At 46.2% G+C, this 20,803-nt stretch overlaps 1 long non-coding RNA gene and 1 other non-coding gene across 3 annotated transcripts; both read left to right on the forward strand.

Moving 5' to 3' along the window:
* The first annotated feature begins 504 nt into the window (after positions 1 to 504).
* LOC136473924 (uncharacterized) lies at positions 505 to 2,840 on the forward strand. Of its 2 annotated transcripts, none has more exons than XR_010762809.1 (4): positions 505 to 847; positions 992 to 1,612; positions 2,520 to 2,618; positions 2,710 to 2,840. It is a non-coding gene; the product is annotated as an uncharacterized lncRNA (long non-coding RNA). The 2 variants fall into 2 exon arrangements; XR_010762808.1 differs by having other exon boundaries at positions 2,520 to 2,640; positions 2,710 to 2,833.
* An 11,414-nt stretch (positions 2,841 to 14,254) lies between these two features.
* On the forward strand, positions 14,255 to 14,393 carry LOC136478832 (small nucleolar RNA Z247). The gene has a single exon (XR_010764506.1). It is a non-coding gene; the product is annotated as a small nucleolar RNA Z247 (small nucleolar RNA).
* Positions 14,394 to 20,803: the final 6,410 nt, after the last annotated feature.

Consider the following 20,803-nt stretch of genomic DNA (forward strand, 5'->3'; position numbering starts at 1 on the left):
GATGTTTCAACGCTGGATATAGAGCCGTACGGTACGATGTGACTTGCCGAAGGAACGCTATCATGAGCCTTCCATCCTTTAATCTATGACAATGGCCTCGTTCGCTTGTTTTAAAGTTTGGCTTGTTCGGCTTGTTTTTTTCAGTCGGAACAGTGTTTTTCTCTCACAATAATTCAGCCGGAACAGTGTTTTTCAGCCAGTTTCAGCCAAAGTTCAGACCAGCGAACGGGGCCAATAAGGGGAGGGGCATGACTAACTTTTGGCATAGGGCTGCTGATTCGGATTCGAGCTGGACAACGAAGCTAGCGTGCCACGCGAGCACAAGTAGTAAATATATATCATTTTTCTCTCTCTGCTGTTAAAAGCGTAGCGTCAAACCTAGAGCTACTATTTAAGGAGACGCTATCTGTTATAATGGTAAAAAATTAATTATCCCAGAAGAGACGGGAAAGAAAACCCCCCGATCCGCACCGCCCCGGCACCCTCCGCCGCCCCAGTCTGTTGTCCACCGCCCCAGGCTGCCATCCGCGTTGTGGCCTCGCACCCACGCGTGCTGTCCCGCGTCTGCAGCCGCCTCGACGCTATTCCCCTCCTCCGGCGCCTCCGACCCCCTATGTCCTTTGCCCTTCTTCATCTGTGTGCAGTCCTCCTCAAAGTCTGATTCATGACGTGTTGTCTTCTCCGCCGAGCAGCCTCTTTCTCATTTTCTTCACAAGCTTCGGCTTACAAATCTCATTCTTTGGGGCTTCTATCTCCTTTTTCAACGTTTCTCCAAATTAATTTCCTTCATTGGTGCGTTTCAGAATGACAGCCTGAGGTCATGGTGCCTGCTCAGATGCTTACAAAGGTGAATACCAGCATAAATTTGTGTTCATAGCACTGTTCTCTTTTCCTGCCACATTTGTTGGTTAGCTTCCTGTGCTAATTAGTTCCTTTTTTTTGGTTCCTCTTTACCTTGCCGTTGCCGCTGCTTCTTTGATTGTTGCTTCAGCTTATGGGCCCCAAACATGATGAGGGTTGTCCAGCATACGGCCTTCTCATGGTATGAAACAATATGGATTCTTGATGTGTCCAGCATATGGCCGTCTCATGGTATGAAATAATATGGAATCTTGCTGTGCTATCCAATTTCCAAATGCTTGCCAACTGACTTGACACTGAGTTCAGGAATAAGTATTTTGTAGAATCATGTATATTTTCTCCCTTCATAACCATGGTCTGCATATGCAGTCCTTTATGTTCAGTTGCCTTTTCTGAAGTACAAAGTCAGCTTCTATATTTGTATGTTGTACTCATAGAGAAGAGATATCTTCATTAGATATTGCTAACATTTTTTCTTGGCTCTCTCCTCGCAGTTGTCGTATGTGCAGATGTTCTCCTCACAGTTGTTTATATCTGCAGGCGTACGCAGAATTTTCTGAAAGCGCCTTCAATGACTTAAAAAGTTCAGATTAGGTTTCTAACATGCCTATGGTCACTCATCCTATCATTATTTGCTTACTGGTAGATTCATTCGTATGTTACGCAGTACCAAGGTTTGTTGAAGAATGAGGACACCCATGAAATTTCGAAGCGCCAGCTGACAAAACTACACACATATATAATTTCAAAGGTATGCCACATAAGCGTACACCTATTATGAATTTGTGATGTATTATATCTGTTACCATCTGTATCATTATGTATCTACAAGGGCTCAGGTAGTGTGCCACAAAATTAGTCGTCACTTATTTTATCCCTGCTTTTTACCAATATGCTATACATAAATGCTTTCCGTTCTCTCAACGTAGCAGCAAATAGAAGTATCAGCTAGAATCTACAGTATTTTTTCTCTCACAACAAAACAGCTTCAGCCGACTTATCAGCCGGCTTTAATACTAGCCGAACAGCATTTTTCTCTCACAACAAACAGCTACAGTATTTTTGCATGTCATGGTAGCATATTTCCTCATCAGGTGATTAGGGGGGGTGATAGGTTCATTCATTTTTTATGGTACCCAACAAGCCTTCTTTTAATTGCTATCACTTTCTGCTGCAAGGATGATTTACATCCAGAATTCAAGATTCTACGATTTAGACTTCCTGCATGTATATCGAAGAAAACATTTCATAATCTATGATTTAGACTTCCTGCAAGTATATTGGACTGAAATATTTCAGGTCGATGTACAGTAAAAAAATCTGCATATACTGATCACCTATCCACCCAAAATGTAGCTTATATAATATAGCAAGATGGTTAACAGATCACCTAGCGGAATTGAATTTATATGTTCACCTATATTACAAGGAGGACCAAACTTTCTAGAGTACATGAAACTTAATGTAGCCCTCTGCTCCCTAGATGGTGCTTCTTTAACTTACCCATTTGGTTTCACAGATAAAGTCTAACCATATGCTTTTCACCTATAGACCTCTTGAACATTTGTCAGCTGCAACTACTTCACATCACCCTCTTAGGCTTAATGGTATTACAGCTTCTAAAATAGCAATGCCCATGAATTTTGTTTGTGGCATAGTCAATGGAGTGCCTACAAGTGCCATGGGTGATGGTACAACTCATCATCCTTCCTTGGACATAGGGCGCCGGCAATGCTATCAAGAGCAAAATCGAAGGGGTAAAAACCACAAAACGAAGAGGTGCAGAACTATGTTCAGATATGCTGATGATCATCATAAGACATTTACATAATGCCATTACCTTTTCAGGATGACGATTTAGGCGATTCCCAAGGTCCAAACTGTCCTTCCTCTGATGGATAGTATGGTTTACACCTTCATTACTGCCGTGGATGTATCCTGCTAATATTGTTACAGCCACTTTAGTTTTGGCAGTATTTAGTGCAAAGATCTACATATCTGGTGCAAGGAAGGATGATGAGTTTTGGCAGTATTTAGTGCAAAGATCTTCAGTTATCGCATTCAGTTGTAGACTTATAGCACAGAGTTTTCTATGCAAGTAACATGATGGGTAAAAAATATATTTTCTATCAGGGTAATGCAAATTTTGTGTTCTCCCTGTTCTTGATAATTATTATAACCATGTGCATATCTACGCCTAACCAACTACCCGCGGCAACGCGCGGGGTACTTACTAGTTCGAGAACAGGCATCAAATTAAAACCAAAACTGAAGAGATGTTATATCAAAGCTCAAACAGGAGCCCAAAATTTCCAGATCGAAGCAACGAATACCAAAGATCTGATCAATACAAAACAAAGGAGCCCAAAATTTCCAGATCGAAGCAACGAATACCAAAGATCTGATCAATACAAAACAACAAAAATGAGCACCATTCCGCATGGCTTTGCCGATAGGTTGGGCTACGTCAGTAAGCTCAGCGACAATCGACGAACTGTGGCCGGGAACCATGGCGATTGATGCTGATCAACACTGCAGACAACGCTGGTCGTGTAGATCGAGGGCTCGAGGCCGCCGCCAAGCATGCTGCCGCGGATCAAGCTACCGTCGCCGTAATAGATCGAGGCCGCTGCCAAGGATGGTGTCAGAGCGAGGCTGCCGTTGCCGCGTAGATCGAGTTCGTCGCCAAGGCTGTTGTCGCAGATCGATGTTGCCGTCGTCGATGTAGGCCCCATCCGAGGTTGGTTGCGAAGATTCGACCGGAGGCGAGGAAGAAAAGGTAGCAGACCGCCTCGACCAAGTGAGCACCTTTGCTCGAGCGCTGCACGAGAGGTAAGCGGAAAAAAAGTGTTGCCTCGTGAGGAGATTTTTTTTTTCCGGTTGTAACACACAAAACCGGTGGTAAATTCATACGGAATACTGACCATCCAAGCAAGCTTTTTTCTGGCAACGTCGCAAAACTTTTCGGGCCTGTAAAATACAGAGGTAATAGACCAAATACCGGTCATCCAAACAGGACCTCCCTGTATAGCAGAAGTGGAGAATAAAACCCACCATTAAAAAATTGTATAATTACGAGAAAGAATATAGTAGCCATAGGTCTTTTTTTTTGCGAAACCCATAGGTCTTCTAATTAAATGGAAATGCTATCAAAATCAGATGATTACGTCATATTTTTGTACCCGAGATATATACATAAATAATTAAAAAAAATAAATCCATGGCCCAAATTTGGTTCAATAGATCTGTTCAGACATTATTATCAACGAATTCCTAAAACAAAAACATGTTTCTAATCGAACAAAAATATTTCAAATAGTCATCCACTCACGCCAGAACTATCGGGCCCATCTCACGGCGCGCGGGCCAGCCCAACAGACCCGCTTCCTCGCCAACCCACCCCTGGGTCCGGAAGCTTCTTCGTCAGTTCGTCCCCTCCTCCCCCGTGCTCATCACCACCCCCATAATCAAAAATAAAAATAAAAATCACCACCCCCATTTCCGCCGCCCCCTCCGACCTTGCCGTTCTCTTCTCGCTCCGGTGAGTCCAGATCCGTCTCTTTTTTCGTGATTCATGCAAGGCATCTGTTTTTTCATTCCTTAAGGTTAATCCCTGCTGTCCTCTGCAGTTGGATTAGGCTCTTCATCTGCTCGCCGCAGTTCGTCGGTCGCCCATGTGAGTAATCCCATCTGATCCATCCCCATCCATACTCTGTTCCTTGCGGTCTCCTCTCTCTGATCTGTATCCAAGCATCGCGCGTGGATCGACCGGGTTCCCGTTGACGATGCTCGGATCGGTCGTGCCTCTAGAAATTCGTGGATTTACTTCCTGACAAATCCGTGGATGCTTGTTTACTCTTTACTCCCTGAGAAATTCGTGGATGCAATGTAGTGGATTTGATAGACGAGTATCAGGCGCGTTGCTTATTGGTGCCGTGCGTTGAATTACTTGTTGCTCGGTTAAGGGGGTGCCAGCCTCACCCAGCCTGCGGCATTGGCAGGACCGCAGGATCGATAGGATGACGCATGGGTCACCACTCACCAAACAAACAGTTGCATCGTCTTTGTTTATGTGTGATTTGATGTTTGTGTTTGTGCCATTGTTTTTTGGTGTGAATTGTGAATGCTTTCATCGGTACTGATTAGTGTTCTAAAAACTGTTTAGACGCTAGGAAGAAGGTTAGGCAACTTGTAGCATCTAGTCAGGATTAGCCAGTTGCCAGTTATTAGGTGTTGGGCAGAAGAGTGGTGTGTAGGCAGGGTAGGAAGTAGTTTTTAAAACAGATGTGTTTATTCTAGTTTCCTTTCATTGCCTCTGATTGTTATATTCACTAAAAGTGACATTCCTAAGAAACTTCAAAATGTTCCTAGATGCTTCCTCAGCTCTATCTCCATTCAGCACAGCATTTATGTTAGAATAGTTAAAAAGTAAGTTGTTAATCCTCTGTGAGTTATGAGTTATGTGAACCTCTTTTGCCAAGCTTGACATGGAACAAGTGTAGAATAGATTTAGTTTCCATTGGTTGGCAATTAGCATGTCGTTTGTAAACCAAAATGGTACATCAGCTCTGTGGTTTGATGTTCAATAGCTTAGTGTATTTCTGCAAGTATTGTTGAAAATGTTTTGGCATGCTAAGAGGTTCCTGAAAACTTCATCTAGAAATACAAATCACTTGTATCGTTTTTCAATTAATAACACGTGTTCATGCTAGATGGTAGTTGCCTTTTTTTCTTACTTGATTTTGTCGAGTTCTCTAATGCTAGAAATTCAATTTGATTTCTTGTTTTAATCTCTGTATCTTGCATTGTGTTACAGGGCGGATGAGGAGGTAACTGATCCAAAGGCGCTCCTAGAGGAACGCTCAAAGGTTAAGTGTGTGTCACAGTGGTATGAATATCAGGTAATATGCTGCTATATAAGTTGTTGGTTCTTCATTTCGTATTGGCTGTTGCTTATGTGCTAGTGAACTTGATTAATTTATGTGTATGAATGATACATCCTATAAACTTGCTAGAACAATGTGCATTAAGCCAAGTTCTTGATCAATTGAAGAGTGTTTTTGGACTTTTGTTGAAATCTTTATCTGTTGTTTTTGTTTAAGTCAGGCTGCTCTTGGGATATCCTTTTGAGCCAAGTTGATAGGTCAAAATATGGTCTGCTTATAACCTTCGCTAGAAAGAAAATCTGCTTATATTATATTTCTGTAGAATTTTATACTATCTCAAGGACCTTTGGAATAGAAAGTTCCATTATTTGTTTTAGCAACTATATTTTGCTGAGAGACTAGTAGTATTATATAAAGTAAAAGGGGACTGTATCTTGGGTTTAGACCATAGTTATCAATTCCGTTCCGGTACCACCTAGAACGGCCGGTATACCTCGTGCCGGCGTGCAGACTGGAACAGAAGAAGCTGCATCCCGTACCGGCCAGGATACTGGGTGATTCCGGTCATTCCAGGCGGGATTGAGAGTTCCATTGATGCCGGTACCGTCCTCAAGGAGGAAGACGCTCGACTGCTCGAGTCCTGTTCTTGTGCCCCTACCCCCGCCCCCGCTGATGCCGAACGACCAGGCACCATGGACGACTGCTCGAGTAGTCGAGTCTTGTTCTAGCACTCCGACCCCGCAATCGATAGAAGTGCCTTTCTACCGTCTGGAGTTTTTTTATTATGGGGAACTTAGCACTCATGGCGTTGCGTTTGCTTTGGTGCCTTGCTTGCTGCTTGGAACGGGATGTCTAGAGGTAGGTGACGGCGGTGCATGTGGAGTGTTCCTGAAACCTGGACGTGAGGCTGCAGTTAAATTCAATTGAATGAGGTTAGTTCCCTGTACTGAGTTGGGTAAAAGCCCAAGAGTCTTTTACCCGTGTGCCATTATGAAAGTTGGGTCTAACCTCCACGCCACTAAAAAGTTCGAGCATACCTGTATGCCCAAGTCGAACTTGGTTTTACCCTCTGTGCCATTCCGTCCAGTTTTGGTGCTAACGGTGGTTAACTGCGCGGAGAGAGAAAAGACCTGAATGCCCTTAGACCTGAATGCCAATGACATGTGGGCCCACGTTCATTCCTTTCCTCTCACCTCCTCTCCGACGGGGAACGGCGCCGCTTTTCTTCCACCTCCACCGCGCGCGCGGCCACCTCCGCCCCAGCCTCCTCGCCGTCTCCCCCTCCTACTCCTCGCTCGACTTCGCCTGCGCCTGCGCGCCCCCGGAGACAAGCCGAGCGCCATGGCCGGGGGAGCTCGTCCACGCGCAGTCGCGGTCTCCGGAGCGGAGCTCGTCCGTGCGCCGCCGCAGCGGCCGGCGGTGGCTGGGGCGGAGCCCTCGTGCGTGCCGCGGTGGACGGGACGGAGCCCCGCGCGCGCCCGCGGTGGCTAGGGAGGAGCTCGCCGCGGGTTGCTCAGGAGTCCGCCGGCATGGCGGGTGTCCGCGGCGGCGCGCCATGGGAAGAGTTGGCCGCATCTCCTCCACATCGGCCGAGTGGGCGTTCTGGCACTCCAAGTCGGCGCCGCGTTCGCCGGGACCGTGGGCGGAGCAGGCCGCGTCCGTGCTGGTACCGGGGGCGGAGCAGACCGCGCATGCGCCGGTACCGGGGGCGTAGCAGGCCGCGCGGGCGCTTTGGCTGGGAGCGGAGCCGGTGGCGCCGGCGGCGGCGCTCCTCGTAGGGCCGGCAGGAGCGGGGCTTCGTGGCGCTGTCATCGCGTCGAGGCCGTAGCGGCGGTTTGCGCCAGGTACCTTCCCGCGGCCGTGGCTGCGCCTGCGTGCCCACGAGCGGTGGTGGCGGCCCAGGCGGCGCGCCCGCACGCGCTGGACGCGGCTGTGGCGGCCCAGGCGGCGCGCCCGCACGCGCTGGACGCGGTTGCGGCGGCCCAGGCGGTGCGTCCTGGCACACGCGGTGGTGGCACACAGAGCGGCGAGGGCGGAGGTGAAGGACAGATAGAGGAGATGTGTTTGCTGACAGCTTGGTCCCACATGGCATAGAGAGAAGCAAGAGGGTAGAGTCATGAGAGAAGGACATTTCAGACATTTTCCCTACCCGGACCCGCATGTAAGAGCTCTCAAACGGCCAAAACCAAACAGACTAGGGACGGAATGGCACAGAGGGTAAAACCAAGTTCGACTTGGGCATACAGGTATGCTCGAACTTTTTAGTGGCGTGGAGGTTAGACCCAACTTTCATAATGGCACACAGGTAAAAGACTCAAAGCCCAATACATACTAGCAGGCCGGCCCAAGTTACTGTTCTTCTATTTTCATTATTATTTGTGAGTGATTTCTGATATTCTAAAAACTTGTGTATTCCTAAAATATGTAAAGTAATGAAAACCGGAACGGTTCACTGGAATGCACCGGTATCAGAATGTTCCGTTCCAAGAGCAAAACCGGAATGGCCTCCGGAATGGAATTGACAAGTTAGGTTTAGACCGCATTCATACCTCCCACCCGTTTTATCTATAATTTTATGAACCTGTCACTATGTGCATTCCAATTTACTTTCCAATTAGGAAATGGACATGACCTCATATAGACACCTTTGACTACTCTTGTTTCTAAGTACATACTAACAAAAGCTAATTAAATGATAACGAAGAACACTTGATGATGAATCTGCTAGTATAATTCTCAGATAACATATCTAAATAGTAAATATATTAATTATTAATGTATACTAGTGGTCGAAGTCTTATAAGTTTAGCTAAGCATTTTATGGTGACATCTAAGTTGGACCCCAATGGTAGTAATACTAGTGGCCACCTTGTTATTCTGTGCTTATGTTGCAATTTCACAATCCTAGAACTTCAGGTTTTCTGCCAGTTTCGTTTCAAGAAATTCTCCATGCGTTATTTACTAGTATAGAGTATATTATCTTTGGCTGTGATACTGGAGCAAGAGCTTATGAAACTTACGTTGTGTGCGCAGAAATGTGTTAAGAGGATTGAGAATGACGAGACTGGGCACAAGCACTGTACCGGCCAGTACTTTGATTACTGGAAATGCGTTGACAAGAATGTGAGTGCTTCCTGCTTATGTGTGGCCATATACTCATATCTATTAATCGAAAAAAATCTATTAATCTTGTTGATGTGGCCAGTACTTAGTTTACTGAACACTAGCTTACTTGTTTTGATCGTTGTTACTATGCAGGTTGCAGAGAAACTCTTTGAGATGTTAAAATGAAAAGGAAAGTTTTCCCTCCTTCAGTTATTATCCACCCAAAGTTGGTAATAATTGTGTCACTTGTGCGACCTATAGACTATTAAAGGCGCTTAATATTTGTCAGAGAAGTTTTGCCTCATGGGTAACACAAATTTTCCACTGCCAGTTTGCATTTCATTTCTGCTACTAGTATTGAACCAGCAGGTTTCCTCCTGCATTGTTGGATAAAAATCAATGGAATATTTCCAAGATTGTGGCTGAGCATTAAATGCTGTAATATACCTTAATTGCTTTTACGGTGTATTTTGACGAGCACATAGCTAATCATTCGGGTCCTACACTTGAATGAGACGGAATAACATGTGTACATTACTTCTAGATGGTAGGTAATGATTTGTCACAAGGAGACGTTCGTAGTACTGCACTGGAATGAAACATTGGCACAACATAGCTTTTGTCCAGACGAGAATTGACACATGGATGCTATTTCGGGGAGAGCTTGTGGTTATATATTACAGCATCTCTTGCATCCTTATTGTTTGTGTGGTTCCCCATCAATATATGTTTACTGGCCCTTGTATATGGAGTTATCTGGTGCATTTTGGTGGGGGTAAAATCTGATGGAACATCTTTTTTCTTCTTTGCCATCGAGTGGTTTGGTTAAGTTCATTGTCGTGTTCTGTTTGCCATGGTTGGTGTTGTGCTATGGCGACAACTGACAAGAGGTCACTTCTTGTTAAGTCGTGATCGAAATCTCTATCATCCGATGTGCAATGCTAAATCAGTTATCTCTTTTGCCTGCCACGAATTTGTTGCATCGATGCTTTCTGACTGGATTACATTGATAGGATGTTCTCCTTTGCTTTGGATGATGGTGATCAATGTGTCCTGACCTGGCATAGCGAAAATCTGCCTGAATGGTGTTTCAGATTCGTGCAGTGCATGCACCGTAGCAATTCCATAATGTAGGCGGTACAAGTGTACTAGGATGTTCCCAGAGGTGTTTCCAAGTTGGGTCTAAACTCTATTTTGAGATTTTTGTGTCAAGGCTAGTATTATGATTATGCTGAGAGCTATCCAGTTATAGAGTGGAAGCACTAGGGATGTCCATTTTAGTTTTTCACGATTTGAGTATTTTTAAGTACTTAACTTTTGCTGGGCACTTGGATATATACCTTCTAAATATATATCATAAAAACAATGTAGCTAGAAAAGCTAAAATATCAGGAGGGAGCAGGAGGAAAAGACGATTGATGTATGTATTCGGCTGCGTAGAGTCCAGCCCCCAGGACGGATGCTGTGCCATCCAGATCCTCCTAAGCTCTTGCCCAAAGTGGGGTTGCCGTTGCTCATCTTTGGCTTGCTCGGAGCTGTACCTTTCATCCAAAAAGGCGGCCCTATTGGATCTGGATGTAGCCTGAGCACTATCATACACCAGCGAATAGTGAGCTTATCCTCTTGTGCCAGTTGCAGCCCGATTGATTTGCTTACCCACTGCCAATCATATATTGGCCCTGTTCGCTTGAACTTATCAGACGTACCGTTTCAGCAAAATAATAGTATTTTTCTCTCACAATAAATCAGCATCAGTATTAATCATTTTTTAGCCAGCCGAACAGAGCGATTGTCTTCCTAGCATGATTAGTGCTCCATCAACTTGTTTAACCATGCCACTTATCGACCAGGTTATTAGGTCCAATACCTATCCTTTCAGGGCACACCACATGGGCTGTTGCTTGAATGGAAAAGCCCTGTGGAATATTAATAATCTGCTAACAAAAGAGCGGAAATGTGTAATGGTGGCATGTGCTATGGACTATGGTTAGTTTGTTACCACTCACCACAGATTCACAAGCACTGATATTCAAAGAAGATTACTAATCTACCACCCCATGGGCACAGCGCCTCCGTACATGCGGGAGCTCTGGACCGACCGCACATGCCGGACCGGCTGCGCTCGCTTCTCGCGCCTGTTCACCGAATACTTGCTGCAATATACATTTTATATTAGAACATACTCTTACAACATATGTGTATAGCCACCGCAACATTCAGATAAAACACTTGCAACATACGTCTGAAGTAGATGAAATATTTTGAATAGGCACTTTACAACATATGTGTATAGCCATTGCAACATATGTAACATCCAGATCTACTTTTACAATGTCCATATAAAACAATGGTAACGTACCTCTGAAACATCTAACACACTTGAAATATACGTTTGCAACATACGCTTTCAGCGCAACATGGGTGGGCGGCGCAGCGAACTGGTGCGGTGGATGCAGTCGCGGCAGGTAGGAGAGTATGGGCAAGTGTCGCGACAAACTGGCACGGTGGAGGCGACCCAGTGGAACGAGTCCGAGCGGGTAGGCGGCGTGGTGGAGGCGGCCGCGACCGCAACAGGCAGATGTAGAATCCGCGTGGCGATGGGCGGGGCGCGCGACAGACAGGAGCGAGTGCGCGGGCAAGAGCGAGCGGTGCGGGCGGGGCGAGCCGTTCGTCCGGACTCCGGACGGATGCCCGCTTCGTATCATTATCGTTTATTGGGTCCATAAAATCTGTAAATTCTTTAGTAAAATACCGTTAGGATGTAAGAAAATCCTTGTAATATAGAGAACCAGATTCCACCCTGACAATGCTCTTGGCTAGCTTCGCTTCAGTCTACCGCTACAAATACGCTGCTACGGTGAGCGGGCTGCAGCTCCTTTCATTCTCCAGGAACACAGTGGCGGCATGTCTTCTTGATTTACGCGTCTGCTTGATTAATTTGGATGTCAAACTGTTAAAAAAAGAGAGAAGATCCAATCTATGATGAACTATACAATTTTTCACTAAGAAAAGAATAGACTTCCAAATTCAAGCCAGGCGAAGCTTTGAACCTGGGTGTTTAACCATAGCTCCCGCCAGAGGCTTACTTAGGCCTTGTTCGGTTAAGGCTATTCCTGGTAGGAATAGTTTATGGTGAAAGTTTGACTATATAAAAATTCCTGGTAGGAATGCTTCCTGGTGACCAATCCCAGACAACTGAACGCAGACTTGGACACTTACATCCTATGGCAAACTGTTTCCTTCGCTGTGATATCAGCCCATCACCAAATTCGTGGAAAACATTAGCAACCAACAACTTGAACTTTTGGGGGCATGTTTGGAAGCAAAGTCGTCGTTAGGTAATACTCCATCTATAAATAAATACTACTTACGTTTGACTTTGCAGAGTCTTAATGCATATCTTTGGCCACTAGTGTTCTATAGAATATATTCTTTAAACCGCTCAATTTTATGAGATTTTGCAACTATTTTCTAATATAGATTTACACATACTGCATCTACTCTGAAATAAGTGCAGTTCTAGCTATGCTCATGGACAAATACCTATCTAAGGTTTTAAGGTGTGATCAGATCTAAATAACTTCAGAGTTATTATTGGTGTTTAAAGATTTTAATGTCTGATCAAGTTTTGTCCTAATCTTGTTCGTTTAGACAACAAATTAGAAAAAAAAAAACGGTTTTTGAAATGGGCTAGAAGGAATTTTCTTAATAAGACAAGTTATGCAGCGGTTCAGGGAGTAGAAGAACCTACACATGGTTTTTATGGACTTGGAGAAGGCTTAGGACAAGATATCAAGGTATGTAATATGGTGGGTTTTGGACAAACATAAAGTCCCAACAAAGTATGTTACCCTCATCAAAGACATGTACAACGATACCATGACTTGTGTTCGAACAAATGATGGTAATACAGATTACTTCCCGATTAAGATAGGACTTCATCAAGGGTCAGCCTTGAGTCAGTTTCTCTTTGCCTGGGTAATGGATGAGGTGACAAGGGACATTCAAGGAGATATCCCTTGGTGTATGTTTTTTTGCAGACGATGTAGTGCTAGTTGATGAAAGCTAGGAATGAGTAAATAGGAAACTGGAGCTGTGACGGCAGACCCTTGAGTTCAAAGGTTTTAGAGTAAGTAGAACTAAAACAGAATACATGAGCTGCGACTTTGGCAGCGCTGGACGTGAGAAGGGAGAGGGTGAGTTTAGAAGGTCAAGTGGTGCCTAAGAAAGATGCCTTCCGTTATCTAGGATCAATGTTACAGAAGGATGGAGATATTGATGCAGACGTTTGCCATAGGATCAAAAGTAGGGTGGATGAAGTGGCGCCAAGCATCCGACATTCTCTGTGATAAGAGGGTACCACAAAAGATTAAATGCAAGTTTTTTAGAATGGAGATTAGACCCGCTATGCTGTATGAAGTAGAATGTTGGCCTACAAAAAGACAACATGTCCAACAACTGAGTGTTGCGGAAATGCGTATGTTACGCTGGATTTGTGGTCACATAAGGATGGACCAAGTTCGGAACGATAATATACGTGATCGTCTAGGGGTAGCATCAATTGAAGAAAAGCTTGTCCAACATCGGTTGAGGTGGTTTGGCCATGTCCAAAGTGTTAAAGATAGAAGGTTATCTTGATATGTAAATGTGCATGGCACGGTAATTGTGCGCAGGACTTGGAAGGCCGAGATCTCGGAGGTTGTATAGTTACTAAAGATAGAGTTTGTTGTACAAGGAAACTAACCGAGACCGAGATCTCAGGCCTGACTCTCCTGGCGCAGTCCCCTGTAAAAGCCACGCGAGGGGCAATTCCTCGCTACGCAATAGAACACGCAGCCGTCGTGACCTCCGCCATCAGGAGGCCGACGTTACCACCATACGCGCCTCTGAGATTTTCACATGGTACCAGAGCCTAGGTTGCCATGGCGATGAATCTAAGCGTACTGAATCCATTCTTCGGAGTCCAGATCACCGAGAAGCTGGGCAAAACGAACCATGCGCTATGGCGGGCGCAGGTTCTGACCGCCGTGCGCGGCGCCCTCATGGAGGGCTTCCTCACCGGCAAGACCGGAGCTCCAGATGCCGAGCTTGAAGAGAAGAAGGCCGACGGGACCATCGTCAAGACGCCCAATCCCGCTTTCACAGAGTGGTTTGCCAAAGACCAACAGGTCCTAGGCTTGATCCTCTCCTCGGTTGGGAAGGAGCCATTCGCCCACATCGGCACCGCCACCACAGCGGCGCAAGCATGGGGCGAGATTGAGCGGATGTACTCTGCTCAAAATCGTGCCAAGACAATGAACGTACGACTTGCACTATCCACCACCAGGAAAGGTAACATGTCCATTCAAGATTACGTCGCCAAAATGAAGAATTATGCAGATGAGATGGCAGCAGCCGGCAAGAAGCTGGATGATGAGGAGCTGATAGCCCACATCTGCAATGGGCTAGATGCCGAGTACAACCCAGTGATCACATCTGTCACTGGTCGTGCTGAGCCGATCTCGGTTGGGGAATTGTATTCTCAACTCCTCAGCTTTGAGACACGGCTTGAACTCCAAGATGGAACTGGCGCCTCTGTTAATGCAGCTAACAGGGGCGTCCGGTCTGGATCAAACGGCGGGCGCCACTCCTTCAACAACAACCGTGGGCGTGGCAGCTCACGCGGCGGTCGCGGAGGCTTCACGCGCGGCCGTGGACAACAGCGCGGAGGAGGCAGCCAGCGCCCTCCATCTGGAGGCGTAGATGAGCGCCCCCTCTGTCAGGTGTGTCTCAAAAGGGGGCACATGGCGAACAAGTGCTGGCACCGCTTCGACGAGAACTATGTTCCAGAAGAGCGCCATGTAGCTGCAGCTATAAGTTCCGGCTACAACATCGACACCAACTGGTATACTGACTCAGGCGCGACCGACCACATCACGAGCGAGCTGGAGAAGTTGTCTTTCCGTGAGAAGTATCACGGTGGTGATCAGATCCACACTGCCAGTGGTTCAGGTATGGAGATTAAACACATTGGTCATACTACTGTTCCAGCCCAGTCTCGTGATTTGCATCTAAATAATGTTCTTCATGTTCCAAACGCTAAGAAAAATCTTGCATCTGTTCATCGCCTTACTAAAGATAATTCAGTCTTTCTTGAGTTTCACCCTGATTATTTTCTTATTAAGGATCGGGCCACGAAGAACACAATCCTTAGAGGGCGATGTCATCGAGGGCTGTATCCCCTTCCATCAGATCATTCAATAAAGCAGGCGTTTGGAGTAGTAAAGCCGTCCTTGTCTAGATGGCATAGTCGCCTGGGTCATCCAGCGTTTCCAGTTGTTTCAAAAATTATTCATAGTAATAATCTTCCTTGCTCTTCTGAGTCAAACAAGGAGTCAGTGTGTGATGCCTGCCAGCAGGCTAAAAGTTGTCAACTTCCATATAGTAGATCTTCCAGCGTTTCTAAATTTCCCTTAGAGCTTGTTCACTCTGATGTTTGGGGCCCTGCCATGGATTCTGTTGGAAGAAACAAATATTATGTTAGTTTTGTTGATGACTACAGTAAATTTACATGGATTTATTTCATTAAGTACAAGTCTGATGTTTTCAAGAAATTTCATGAGTTCCAAGCCATGGTAGAGAGACAATTTGACCGTAAAATTCTCACCATGCAAACTGATTGGGGTGGAGAATACCAAAAATTGCATAGTTTCTTTGATAATATTGGCATTGTCCATCATGTTTCCTGTCCTCATGCGCATCAACAAAATGGGATTGTTGAGCGCAAACACCGACACATAGTTGAGGTTGGCCTCTCTTTGTTAGCACATGCATCCATGCCTCTGAAATTTTGGGATGAAGCCTTTGCTGCTGCTGTTTTTCTCATCAATCGTTTGCCTAGCACAGTCCTTCAACAGGCTACACCTTTAGAGCGCCTCTATAAACAGACACCTGAATATGCATCTCTTCGTGTATTTGGCTCTGCCTGCTGGCCTAATCTGCGCCCCTATAACCAGCATAAACTTCAGTTCCGCTCTAAACGGTGTGTTTTCCTTGGCTACAGTAACTTGCATAAAGGGTTCAAATGTCTTGATGTTCCTACCGGTCGGGTTTTCATCTCTCGCGATGTTGTGTTTGATGAAAATATTTATCCCTTCTCCGAGTTGCATCCAAATGCCGGAGCACGATTGCGTGCAGAAATAAATCTTCTCCCATCAGGACTAGTTCCTATTTCTTCAATTGGGGCGGAACTAGTACATGACGGTGTGTTTGATTCTCCAAATACCGCTAATCAAAATTTTGGAAGTATATGTGATAACAGGCATGCAGCAACAGACTCCCCTCCAGGCGCTGGACACGACAGCGATACGGCGCCAACTTCCGGCCGATCTGCGCCGGAATCGGCGCCCACCGGTACCGCAGACGCGGTTTCTGGCACGCCCGAGGAATTCTCCTCGGTCTGGCCACTCGGGCGCCAGCCAGGTGTGCCCCTCTCCACTGGGCCGACTGCCCCTGGCCCACTGGATGCTGCTGGGCCACGCCAATCGCCGCAGCATCTCCCGTGTGCGGGCGATGGGGGGATGGCGACAGCGACTGCACCGCCCGAGGCTACCGAGGCTGAAAATCATGAAACAGCAACCAATCATGAGACGGTTAATCACGATGCTGCGCCGGATACTCCTGCACCTCGGACGCGTCTTCAGCATGAAACAGCAACCAATCATGAGATGGTTAATCACGATGCTGCGCCGGATACTCCTGCACCTCGGACGCGTCTTCAGCATGGCGTCCGCAAGCCTAAAATCTACACCGATGGCACGGTCAGGTATGGGTGTCTTGCAGTTTCTGAGGAACCACATACTCTAGATGAGGCTATGAACAATAAAGATTGGAAATTAGCAATGGATGCAGAATACGATGCTTTGATTAAAAATCAGACCTGGCACCTAGTTCCACCAAGAAAAGGAGTAAACATTATTGACTGCAAATGGGTATATAAAATTAAGAGGAAATCTGATGGAAGTCTTGATAGGTATAAAGCCAGGTTAGTTGCAAAAGGTTTTAAACAACGATATGGGGTTGATTATGAGGATACTTTCAGTCCTGTTGTTAAGCATGCTACTGTTAGAACAGTCTTGTCTATTGCTGTATCTAGAGGATGGAGCTTGCGGCAACTTGACATACAGAATGCTTTTCTTCATGGGTTTCTAGAGGAAGAAGTGTATATGCGTCAACCTCCAGGATATGTGAGCAAAACACAGCCAGATTACATTTGTAAATTAGATAAAGCTCTTTATGGTTTGAAACAGGCACCAAGAGCATGGTATTCAAGATTGAGCAGCAAGTTGTGTGATTTGGGCTTTAAGGCATCAAAGGCAGACACATCATTATTTTTCTATCACAAAGGTCCAGTCACTATATTTATTCTTATTTATGTTGATGATATTATTGTGGCTAGTTCTACTCAGGAAGCAACCACATGCCTGCTGCAAGATTTAAGAAAGGAGTTTGCTCTCAAAGATCTTGGAGAGTTAAGCTACTTTCTTGGTATAGAGGTGAACAAGATAAAGGATGGGATTCTCTTGACACAAGAGAAGTATACTAGAGATGTACTTCAGCGTGTAGGCATGATGGATTGCAAACCAATGAGCACACCCTTGTCCACATCAGAAAAATTGTCTGCACATGAAGGTATTCCACTTGGACCAAAAGATGCCACGGCTTATAGGAGTGTGGTAGGTGCATTGCAGTATTTGACTTTGACACGACCAGATATATCCTTCTCTGTGAATAAAGTTTGTCAGTACCTGCATGCACCAACTAATGTTCATTGGGCAGCAGTAAAAAGGATTCTCAGATATTTGAAACATACTATGAAGATTGGACTTCGTATTTGTAAAACCTCTTCACTTTTGGTGAGTGCATTTTCAGATGCAGATTGGGCAGGTGACTTGGATGATCGCAGGTCTACTGGAGGTTTTGCAGTTTTTCTGGGTTCCAATCTCATAGCCTGGAGTGCAAGAAAGCAAGCTACAGTATCAAGATCAAGTACAGAAGCTGAGTACAAGGCTGTGGCAAATGCAACTGCAGAGGTGATGTGGATACAGATTTTGCTGTATGAGCTAGGGATTCAGGCGCCTAGAGCAGCCAAGTTGTGGTGTGATAATATTGGAGCTAAGTATCTTTCTGCTAATCCAGTTTTTCATGCTCGAACAAAACATATAGAAGTCGACTATCATTTTGTGCGTGAAAGGGTAGCAAGAAAGTTACTTGTCATTGATTTTATATCAACTAAAGACCAGGTTGCAGATGGGTTCACAAAGCCATTATCGGTAAGGCAATTAGAAATGTTTAAGAACAATCTCAACTTGAGAAGTTTAGATTGAGGGGGAGTGTTAAAGATAGAAGGTTATCTTGATATGTAAATGTGCATGGCACGGTAATTGTGCGCAGGACTTGGAAGGCCGAGATCTCGGAGGTTGTATAGTTACTAAAGATAGAGTTTGTTGTACAAGGAAACTAACCGAGACCGAGATCTCAGGCCTGACTCTCCTGGCGCAGTCCCCTGTAAAAGCCACGCGAGGGGCAATTCCTCGCTACGCAATAGAACACGCAGCCGTCGTGACCTCCGCCATCAGGAGGCCGACGTTACCACCATACGCGCCTCTGAGATTTTCACACAAAGGAGACTTTCAGAGACACATGTGTATTGTGGAGTCCTAAGTCAAGATATTAATGTGAGGAGAGGTAGACGAAGACCGAAGCTGATATGGAAGAGATAATAAAAAGATATTTGAAAGGTTGGGATATACTTAGAGATCTTTGTTTAGATAGAAGTGTTTGGTAAGAAGCTATTGACGTACGTGAACCATGACCAGTAGCTCACGTTGAATTTCAACTCTAGCCTACTCAACTCACGTGGGATTAAAAGATTTTGTTGTCGTTGAAACGGCCCATAAACATGAACATTGGCAATTGGATACGCATGACCCTGAAGTCCGAAGGGTAGCTCCATTCAGCGAGTTGACGTTGACCAGACAATGGATTTCGCATTTTTTTTTGAAAGAAAATGGATTTCGCATCTTGACCATGCAACAGACCTGAGTGCCAAAGTGACAGAGATTCTCCAGTGGAGCAACATGACCTCACCTCGTTAGCATAGATTCTCTTACGGTCTTACCAACATGACCTCACCTCGTTATAATTACGAGCTGGGGGTAGGGCAAAAATGTGATGCCGTAGCTCTGACTTCTGAGAAACTAGTCATTTGCGATCCTTGCACATGGACTTCCCTGTGATCGAGTTAGTCATTGCCAGGGCGTCTGATGACAGGTAATATATTGATTGTTTATTGCTTATGGCGCATTCATTATCTAAAAAGTAAGTAAGGGAAGTTCGGGGCATGTGCAAGTTGGATATGGCCAAAGCGTAGAATGGGAAATACTAGCGGAGAATTATGCTGCAGCTCGGCTTGCATGAATGTTTTGTGAACAAGATCATAGGGTGCGTGACACCAGGGTTTCTTTTTCTGTTAATATTAAGGGTTAATTGGATCTATGTCATTATAACTTCTTCGTTTCTGAAGAACGCCATTACTATTCGTCTATTTTGAAGCATGCCATTACAATTCTTCATTTCCCACAAATATGCCACAGAATACGTATGGACACGGCCTGGGCTAGCTGCAACGTATACGAAGACGTATACTTCATCACCCCTGTCACTGACATGCGGGCCCCACATGTCAACTTATTCTTCCTCCTCTCCCTCTCCATCCCGACGCGGCCACGGCCATGGCGAGCAGTAGCACGCCAGCAGCCCACGAGCAGCACGCCGAGCAGCGCCGCGGGCAAGCAGCAGCGCGCCGGACTGGGCTGGGGGCGGGGAAGGGGCCGTGCCTAGTGGAGCTCGCAGGGATGGGGATGGGACCGCGCCTGCTGGAGCTCACGGGCATGGGGATGGGGTCGCGCCTGCTGGATCTCGCGGGGACGGGGTCGCTGCAGTGCGCAGGGACGGGGCCACGCCTGTCGGAGCCGAGGACCGGGAGCCCGCGATCGACCTGCACCGGATCTAGTGGAGCCCGCGGTCGCGCCGGCCATGGAGGCACTTGTGAAGCTTGACCTGCGCCGGATTCGTGGAGGAGGTGTGCCGGGCGCCAGCCATGGAGGTACTCGTGAAGCCCAACCGACGCCGTATCCATGGAGGAGGAGGTCCGTCGGACACCGGCCATGGAGGAGGAGGCGCCCGCCGCCGGGGAAGGCCAGCAGCACGCTGTCACCGGCAGCGCCCCGCCGTGGCCGCGTCGGGATAGAGAGAGAGACGAGGAGAGGAAGAAGAAGATGACATGTGGGGTCCGCGTGTCAGTGACAGGGGAGATGAAGTATACATCTTCGTATACGCCTGCAGCTAGACCCAGGCTGTGTCCATACGTATTCAGTGGCATTTTTGTGAGAAACGAAGAATCATAATGGCATGCTTCAAAATAGGCGAATAGTAATGAGTAATGACGTTCTTTAGAAACGAAGAAGTTATAATGGCATAGATCCAATTAACCCTAATATTAATGGAGTTTTGACACAAGGCTTCAGGTATACTAGGCAAGGTGATCCTATCTCACCTTACCTTTTACTGTTATGCTCGGAAGGATTATCATGTCTCCTAAAATCAGTTCGTCCAGTGCATCTTTTAAGGGGTGTTAGAGTTGGAATACATTCTCCCTGAATCTTGCATCTTCTCTTTGCGGATGACTGCATTGTTTTCTCAAAAGCGTGACAAGGAGGGTGTCGGAGACCAATACTAGGGTACCCGAAGAAGAGGAGCTAATGACCATCAACATTGATTCATCCGAGCAGTCAAGAGCGCGACTACGGCTCGAACCGACCCCTAGGCGCGCAAGCTCCGCCTCGCCCGACCTATGGGAGAGGGCTTCGCCTCGCCTAGGTATGGCCAATGGGCCGGCCTAGCCTGGCCCG

This window comes from Miscanthus floridulus, chromosome 8 (assembly GCF_019320115.1).
Source record: "Miscanthus floridulus cultivar M001 chromosome 8, ASM1932011v1, whole genome shotgun sequence".
Taxonomy (NCBI): Eukaryota; Viridiplantae; Streptophyta; class Magnoliopsida; order Poales; family Poaceae; genus Miscanthus; species Miscanthus floridulus.